Source organism: Pteropus alecto, unplaced genomic scaffold (assembly GCF_000325575.1).
Source record: "Pteropus alecto unplaced genomic scaffold, ASM32557v1 scaffold25, whole genome shotgun sequence".
NCBI lineage: Eukaryota > Metazoa > Chordata > Mammalia > Chiroptera > Pteropodidae > Pteropus > Pteropus alecto.
Genome location: NW_006441955.1, coordinates 22,149,564 through 22,158,312, shown reverse-complemented (window position 1 = coordinate 22,158,312; position 8,749 = coordinate 22,149,564). Strand labels below are relative to the sequence as shown.

Genomic DNA, 8,749 nt, shown 5'->3' with positions numbered 1-8,749 from the left:
ATTTGGAGAAGGCAGCCATAGAACTGAGTCAGTATGAAATGTTTTACATTTGCTGTTAATGATCCCCAGAGAGAATGATCTGCAGCTGGATAAAATTAATAGTAACAATACCTATGTTTTATAGCAATTCGTGGTGATTTTAAAGATGTCTGCAATTCTTTGACACTGTTCTTATGAAGAGGTGGAGTCTCTGTTCCCTCCCATCAACCTGACCAGGGCTTGGTGACTGCCTTGATGAATACAGTGTGGCAGAAGTGATGCTGTATAACTTCTGAATTCAGGTTAGGAATGGCTATGCCTCTTCTACTAGTTTTTCTTGGCATACTAACTGTTGAAGCTTAAGCCACCATGAAGAAAGTCTGGCTGCCCCAAGGTTGCCTTGTGGAGAGCCTACATGAAGTGATGACATATGGAGAGAGAGAAACAGCCCCAGCTCCTCCATTCCCCAAATGTCTGCAACTTTCCAGCTTAGGTACTATGAGGGAGAAAGTTTTAGAGGTGACTGAGTCCTAGTCATGATCTGACTTCAACTCGAAGGGACCCTGAGCAAAAATCATCTAACTAGGCCTTTTCAAAACCAAGATTCATTATCAAAATAAATAATAGTTATTGTTTTTAGTCATTGTTTCTGATGGGTTATTATGCAGTAATGGATAACTAAAACACACTTTAAAAATCACTTTTATCTCCCAAATTTCCCTGGACAGTCAAGCTTATGTTCCTATTTCGTGGATAAGGAAATTGAGACCCAGACATTAAAGGGATAGGTGCACATGTCTAATCCAAGTTCCTCTTTCTACCAGTGAAGAAAATGAGGTTCAGAGAGGGAAAATGACTCATAAAAATCAGATAGCCTATTGGTGGAAATGCCGAAACTTTTCCCAGTCCTCCTTCCAGTATTTAGCTATATATATGTCCCCTGGTCCATACCAACTAGAGTTGCTTTTCATCCAGGGAAATAAAAGTGGTCAGGATTACTTTCATATTCAGGTCATGTTTTCCATGGATCCATAGAAATAGTGGAAGGAGCATTGGTCTTTTGGTGACAGAAGAATTTTGTTTCAAATCAACTTGCTCAATGTGTGCTCAGTTATTTAATGTCTAATAAGTCATATCTTCTTTATCTATAAAATTGGAATCAAAGTGCTTCCTTTGGAATATTGTTAGGAAAATAAGATATAATGAATATTAATTGCCTGGCACAATATAAGTACCTAATAGATGCCTCTCACAGAAAATCTTTTATAAAGTAACTTTTCATTATCATCATTATCATTTTTCCCCCAGAGGGCCAAAAATGATTAAAGTGATAATATTATGCTATAGTAATAATAGCAACTATAGTTTAGCTCATTTAATGCTCACAACAGCACACAGGTAATATTATTCATTTTTAGATGAGGAAATAGCCATGGAGTGGTTAAATAATGTGTCACTGTTAGTTAGGATTTGAATCTTGGCAGATAGGGAGGAGAGAAAAAATGATATCTTAGCATGGTGGTAAAAAATATATTTTGTTACTATTTGACCTCCCCTTAAGGTCCTTTGGGGAAATAAAACTAAGTGTAGTATGCCTGATAACAGCCAAGTCTTACATCAAGCCAGATCATTTCCCAATCTTGTTGGAAAGTAAATCAGATTCTATATAATTGCATCTAATGTCAATATTGTATTAGAGAAGGTCTTTCTGGGATGTCTGAGATTCATTGTTTAGGTCTTCACTATAATGTTCATGCTCCAGGTTAAAGGCTCCTAACTTGAAATATGCAGGCTCTAATGATGCTATGAAGAGTGTTTGCAAACTAAAGTGCAAAATACCACCATTATGGACTATTCAGATTCAGGGTGAACTGAAATGTCTGTTTGGACCGTACTATAATTTTCAAATACATGATTTAAGATTTTTTAGTAACTTGTCTTTATTGCAATGTTACAACTGTCTAGTACATGTGGATTATATTACTTTAAAAAAATCTTGTGGTTTTTTCATTATAAAATGTCCTGCCATTGGTCAGTGGTCACATTGTTCTTTAGTACATAATGTAATACAGGTACTACTCTAGTACAGATTTATAGTGTGCAAGTATCTTTTAAAGTTCCATGTTGTCACAAAGTGATTCTAACAGTTTTGATCATTTCTCTTAGCAGATCACCAAACATTGCTCTCTAGGGAAGAGTCTGGGAAAATAATGTACATTGTGCTTGCAAATTCTTGATTTACTCATAACTCAGACTATTACAAAAGCTCGTACTAGGAAGCTAAGTGTCCCCTCTAAACTTTTTCCTAGTTTTGGTAGTCATGCGAGAAATTTTACTAATGGAGATGAATTCCTACAGTTTTGACAACACAAACACATAGAAATGATGGGTAAAATAACAAATCCATAGCCAGGCCAGCAAGAAAAATAACTTGAATTAAGTGTGAACAATAGCTATTATGATAATCAGGTGACCTCATGAAGCCATGAGGACATAGCACCTAGAGGACCTAAAAATCTACCCATGAAAAAAAGACTACACAGAGAAACAATCTATCACAAAGAAACAATCTATCAAAAGATAAAGAAATAACATAAGATAAAGGAGAATTTGCAGTCTAAGAACTGAAAAAGACAGAGCTACCCCAACAATCCTATAAAATCAATGTATTTAAAGTGATCAAAGAGATAAAATAAGGAAACAAGAATTTTTATTAAATTCCAAGGCACTATAAGAAAAGAACAAGATTATTTGAAAAAGGACATTTTAGAAATTAAATCTTTTTTTGGTCATGGAAATGTAAAAGTAAATGACCATCCTATGAGGAAACTCATATCATTATCTTTTCCTTTTAACTGATAAACTGAGGCTTAGAAGGTTAAATAATTTACTTAAGTTCACATAGCTTATAAATGGTGGAGCCAGACTTAAACCCAGGTCTCTCTGACTCCAAAGTTTATCTTTTTAACTATTATGCTATACTGCTTAACAAAAGTATGAATTCTGTAACTATAAGAGTATCTTTATATGTTTATTATATAAACATGCATATATGCAAATACAGATATATAGTAATGTTAATAGTGGTAAATTATGGTGGTTGATTTATTTGTGATTTTTTTCTGTTTCCAGAATTTTCTACATTAAACATTATAATAGAGTAATAAACACACTCTAAGTTTTCCTTTGGTAAATACATCAAATGAAGCAAAGAAAAAATGTGAAACAGTTGTAACATTGCAATAAAGACAAGTTACTAAAAACAAACTTCAGTGATACGGATAGAAAACAGATTAGACTAAGCTGAAGAGAGAATGTGTGCTATGAAAAATAGACCTAAGAAATTACCTAGAATGAGCAGAAAGAAAATTTACACATTCTATTTATAATTTTTAGTGGTTACCGTTAGATTTTAATATGCATGCCTGATTTTACATAATTTAAAGTTAATCAATATCTTTAGCTTCTCAAACAAAACAAGTTCCAATTTTTCACTCTGAGCATCTTTGAGTTTCACATATAATTTTTGCTAGCAATTTATTTTCAACTTCTTAATATGGCATTATTATCATTACTATTATTATTATTATTTATGTTTCTTATACTGTCAATTCTTAGAGTTAATTACTGCTTTTTATATCTTCAGTTTCCACCTTCTTAAAATACATTGTATTACTATTCCATGGCAGTGTAACAGATTACTATAAACTTAGTTTAAAACACTGTAGATCTATTATCTTTGTTTCTATGGATGAGAAGTCCAGATGCAGGCCAAAGCTTGGACTTTGCTCAGTTTCTCAAAAGATTGAAATCAGGTTGTCAGCTGGGCAGTATTGCTTTCTGGAGGCTCTGGGAAAGAATCAGCTTCCAAGACCATTTAATATGTTGGCAGAATTCAGGTCTTTGTGGTTATAAGACTTAGATTCCCATTCTGTTCTAGATGTTGGCCAGGGGTCACACTCAGCTGTTACAGACCGCCCACCATCCCTTGCCATGTGGCCTTCTCTATATACCCTCACATACTTTGAATCTCTCTGACTCCCTCTGTCTTGACACCTAGGTCCATATTTAAAGGGTTGTTCTCCCTATTTTAAGATCAACTGATTTGGGGCATGTTAATACATTAGCAAAATTTCTTCACAGTAGTACCTAGATTAATTTTTAATTGAATAACTAATAGAAGATGTATTATAACAGGGATAAGTATTGTGGGGCAATCTTAGAATTCTGCCTACCACATAGCTTTTTATTTTTTACTTTATTTTTTATTTATGTCATTAATTATCGAAATCCAATAAGTTTCATCTGTACACTTTAACAGTAAGGCATATATACGTGTGTTCACTCCCATAGTTAGATTTCTTTCTGTCACCACATATTTGACCTCCTTTACCCCATCTACCTACCCTCCGGTAACCACTTGTCTATACATTTATAAAAAGAGATTGAATTTTTTTTTTAAACGCCTACAGCATCTAGTATTCTTAGGTGGTCTCCCATCCAAGTACTAACCAAGCCTGACCCTTCTTAGCTTCCGAGATCAGACGAGATCAGGCACATTCAGAGTGGCATGGCCATAGACTACCATATAGCTTTTTAAAGATTCTTTTATAAAATAAATTATTAATAGTAACATTTCTTAGCATTTCTTGTCTTAAAATCTTTATATAACTTCTTTACTCTTGAATGGTTCTATGTTGACAGTAGTATTCCTCCAGCTTGAAAATATTATTCCATTGTCTTCTGACTTATGTTGTTGCTATCTGAAATTCTGCCATCAGTTAAATTTTCAAACTTTGTAGCAAATCTGTTAGATAGACATAGATAGATGCAGATGATAGATATAGATAGAATATTCTTTTTAGTTTTTGATGTCCTCAATTTCACTGAGTCTGAAACTTTTAACATGTCTTTTAACAATTTTGGAAAATTGCCAGTCACTGTTTATTTGAAAATGACTTCTTTCCTTTCTTCCTTCTGAAACACCTATCAAAACTTTTGTTCTGAAACATCTATTAAGCATCTTTAATGTTCTTATTTTATCTCCCATTTCTCTACATTTTGCTTTTAAATTTTTCCATCTTAATGGACTGGATTCTGAATAATTTCATAGATGTGTGTTCTAGTATATTCATTCTCTTTTCAGCTGTGTTTAATATGTATTTAATTAATCCATTGACTTCTTAACTTCAATGATGTTGTCTCTCATTTCTAATCATTCTCTTTGGCTCTTTTCCAAAATTGCCTGGTATTTTTTTTCTGTTGCTTTTAATGGTGTCACTTCCTTATTTTATATCTTAATGTATTAAAATATACTAATTTATCACCATTTAGCAACTAATATAGTAATAATTTTTTTCAGGCAGGAATTATCAATGGATCCTAAAACTAGTGAGTGAAAGTTTGACAAGAATTTGGATATTTACATAGTCTCAAAGTTATTTCCTCATACAAAATTTATTTATTACAAAGGAGAAATACTAATTTTGTAATGAAAAAACCTGGTACACATCACTCAGTGTTCAAAGTTAACCTCCACAGTAATAGGGAAAATAGGTATGATTCGCCTCCTGACATGATATACTGAGAAGGGTACAGTATTTTCTCTGTGGTATTCCTGCCCAAAACTCCCAACCTGAAACTAGCCATAAGTCTTTGTTCCCCACCAATTATAATGTCCCTCTTGAGAGCTATCAAGCTCTTTTAATCTATCATGATATTATATATATTACGTACTTATTCAGAATACACGATTTGGAGTTATGCAAACCTGATATAGAGATCTCGAGCCACCATTTACCTTGAAAATATACAAAACTGAATACGAAATGGCTGGCAGAGAGAATTACTTTGGAGAAAGCTGCTAATTTGTTGTGAATTTCCACTTCTGTGGCATAGAAGGGATGATTTCTTCTCCTCCTTGACCTAAATAAGAAAGAAGACTTCAAAGGAATTATTTGGAGGGATTGGCCTACTATCCTGGAGTCTGGAAGCGTAAGAATGGCAAGGAAAGCTAGAGACAGATTGGCTCAAGGCAGTAGAGCAGAAAGAAAGAGAACTACCTTGGGAGTAAAAAGCTCTTCCACCAATAGCATGGTAGGACCAGAATGTGCAAATTTTTCTTGTGGATCAGACATGAGCCACATGGGAGAGAAGCAATATGGAGCTACTTTCAATTTCACCTCCTATCCCAAGAAACTGCATGGATGAGAGTATGACCACAATGAGAGAGTTGACAGCCATGTGCTCAGAGGCAGAAGGGAGAATTTTAAGCAGCCAACAAGCAAAAAGTGAGCACTGAGGAAGCTGTGATTAAAAAGATCCAGTGATCGGGAGTGCCAGGCCCAGGAGCCACCAGGCCCCGGGTGCACGCCGGGGAGCGTGTGGGAGGAGACGCCCCGCCTTCAGAGATCCAGTTCTTAAGGAGAAATGGCAACATCCATAGGTCAGGGGTGGAAGTGTGTGTGTGTGTCGGGGGTGGGAGCGGAAATTAAAGAGGGGGAGAAAAAAAAAGATCCAGTGAGATATCACTGAGGAACTCACAAAAACATCCCACAGGAGGAAGAACCAGCTTTGGGACACTACTACACTCAAGAGAGTTCCACCACAGATTACTTGCATGCCATTCAAATAAGATATTTTCTGTTGCTTACCTATCATCTCTCACTAGCCCACCTCCACCCTGATATGCCCAGAGAAGGCCTAACAACAGTGAGACAAGAATATAGAAGCCAAGAGTGCCCTTCCCCCATTCCGAGCTCAGGCCTAAAGTAATACCAAGCTGAGGAAAGAGGATGAGGTAAGGGGTGGTAGTAGTGATAAGAATATGAAGCAGTGGTTATGACATTTTTAGTCTGGTAATGAGGCTATGATTATGCATAAAAATAATTGGAGTACTTGCATTATCTGAGCATACTGAAAAGATTCTGCCAAAATTTCACTGTAGCAGTGAAGAAGAAACAGCCCACAGAGTAAATTTGAAGAGACGACAGTGAACAAGAATAAAGTTATTTTATTTATTGTTTTGTGTTGTCATGTTATACTTTCTGCTCATATTCTATTGAGTTCAGCTTATTTAGTATCCACATTTTATCCACAACCTGTCCTTGGTCACGTGGTGGTTAATTGACAGAACTGAAACTGAAATTCAGGTACCATTTACACATATGATATGACTTTCTTTTTTAAGAGAGAGAGAGAGAGTTTGAATATTTGTTATTTATTTACATAATTAGAAAGCTTAGTTTCATCTCTAGATAATTTTTGGCCCAAAGGATAAACACATGCAAAGTGCTGGATTCGCAAAACCTTCTCTCCAAGAAAGGCAAGCCAAGTCCTGGCTAGTTTGAGTATGGAATTCCCCCGGACATGAGGCTGAGACTTTGAGAGGCCAGGATTTCCCTGGGGGGCAAATACTCACAGAGAGAGCAGATGGTTTCCAAAGTAAAACCTAGAGAGAGAGTTTCCCAAAGGAGACCAGATCTTAGGTTTTTTGGCAGAGAGGAGGTTGTTTTTCTAGTAGAGTGAAAACATCCCCACTATCCCAAGTTCATTTCCCTTCATACACATACTTGCAGAACATTTTCTCCATCATGACAACACACAGCACGGTTCACCACAAAAGGATGATCATATTTTCCTGTTGAACGCAGTGGGCTTTTCGAACAGATTATGAGGAGCCTGCATTTTGTCGATAAACCTCTCGTAAGACCCAGAGGGAAACCAGAACACAGACTTGGGATTTGAGACTGTAGCCTGGCTAGTGACAGGAACCAGGCCTAGGCTGCCCGCCTCAATGGAGGGGCTGGCAGGGAAGGGGGAAGGGAAACCAGGTGCAGGATAGGAAGAAGAATTCGTACCAGATCTGCTTAAGCTCTGCATCAGTTGGAAACATCTCTCTCACTGGAAACCATGTTAATGAATGGTAATCTAAACACACGCGGTATATTCTTTTAGAGTACAGCAGTTGTTTTCCCTGAGCTGCTGGCCTAACTATTTGCATAAAATTTGTGTTTTAATGTTGTATAGGACCAATGAATTGTGAGGGGCAGGACACCAAGCATAAACTGAATGTGAGTTTTCCACAAGAAATCTGCCATGCAAGCACTTCACCAACCCTAAAGCTTTGAAAACCAGAACATCAGTTCTTTTCAGGCAAATCATCTGAGGCTAACTGGAAGACTCAATATTGACAGAAGGCTTTGAAGCTAAGTTTATTCCTCCCTCTCCTTTTCTATGAAAGTTACATCTTTGCCTCACTTCTCCAAAAAACATCTGCAAGTAATTTTTATTTACTTGTAGATATTAAGAAGGGAATAAAGTAAAACTAGTAATAATAGCCACTGTTCTTTTTTTTTTTTTAATTAAATTTATTGGGATAACATTGGTTAATACAATCATATAATTTTCAGGTGTACATTATCATTTGACATCTGTATATTCTATTATGTGTTCACCACTCAAAGTCCAGTTTCCTTCAGCTACCATATATTTGATCCCCTTTACCCCGTCGACCTCCCCCCTCCTCTCCCACCCTACTAATTACCACTACTCTATAGTGCTCTGGTAACCACTAGTCTATAGACTGTGTTCATAAGTCTCCATTTATTTGTCCTGCTCATTTGTTGTTTTTAGGTTTATATACCACATGTAAGTGATATCATGTGATTTTCAACATTTCTGTCTGGTTTATTTCGCTTAGCATGATTATCCTGAGTTCCATCCATGTTGTTGCATATGGTAGTATTTCTTCTCCTCTTATGGCTGGGGA

At 36.1% G+C, this 8,749-nt stretch overlaps 1 pseudogene; it reads right to left on the bottom strand.

Moving 5' to 3' along the window:
- Positions 1–4,442: 4,442 nt before the first annotated feature.
- LOC112485913 lies at positions 4,443–4,561 on the bottom strand (annotated as a pseudogene).
- Positions 4,562–8,749: the final 4,188 nt, after the last annotated feature.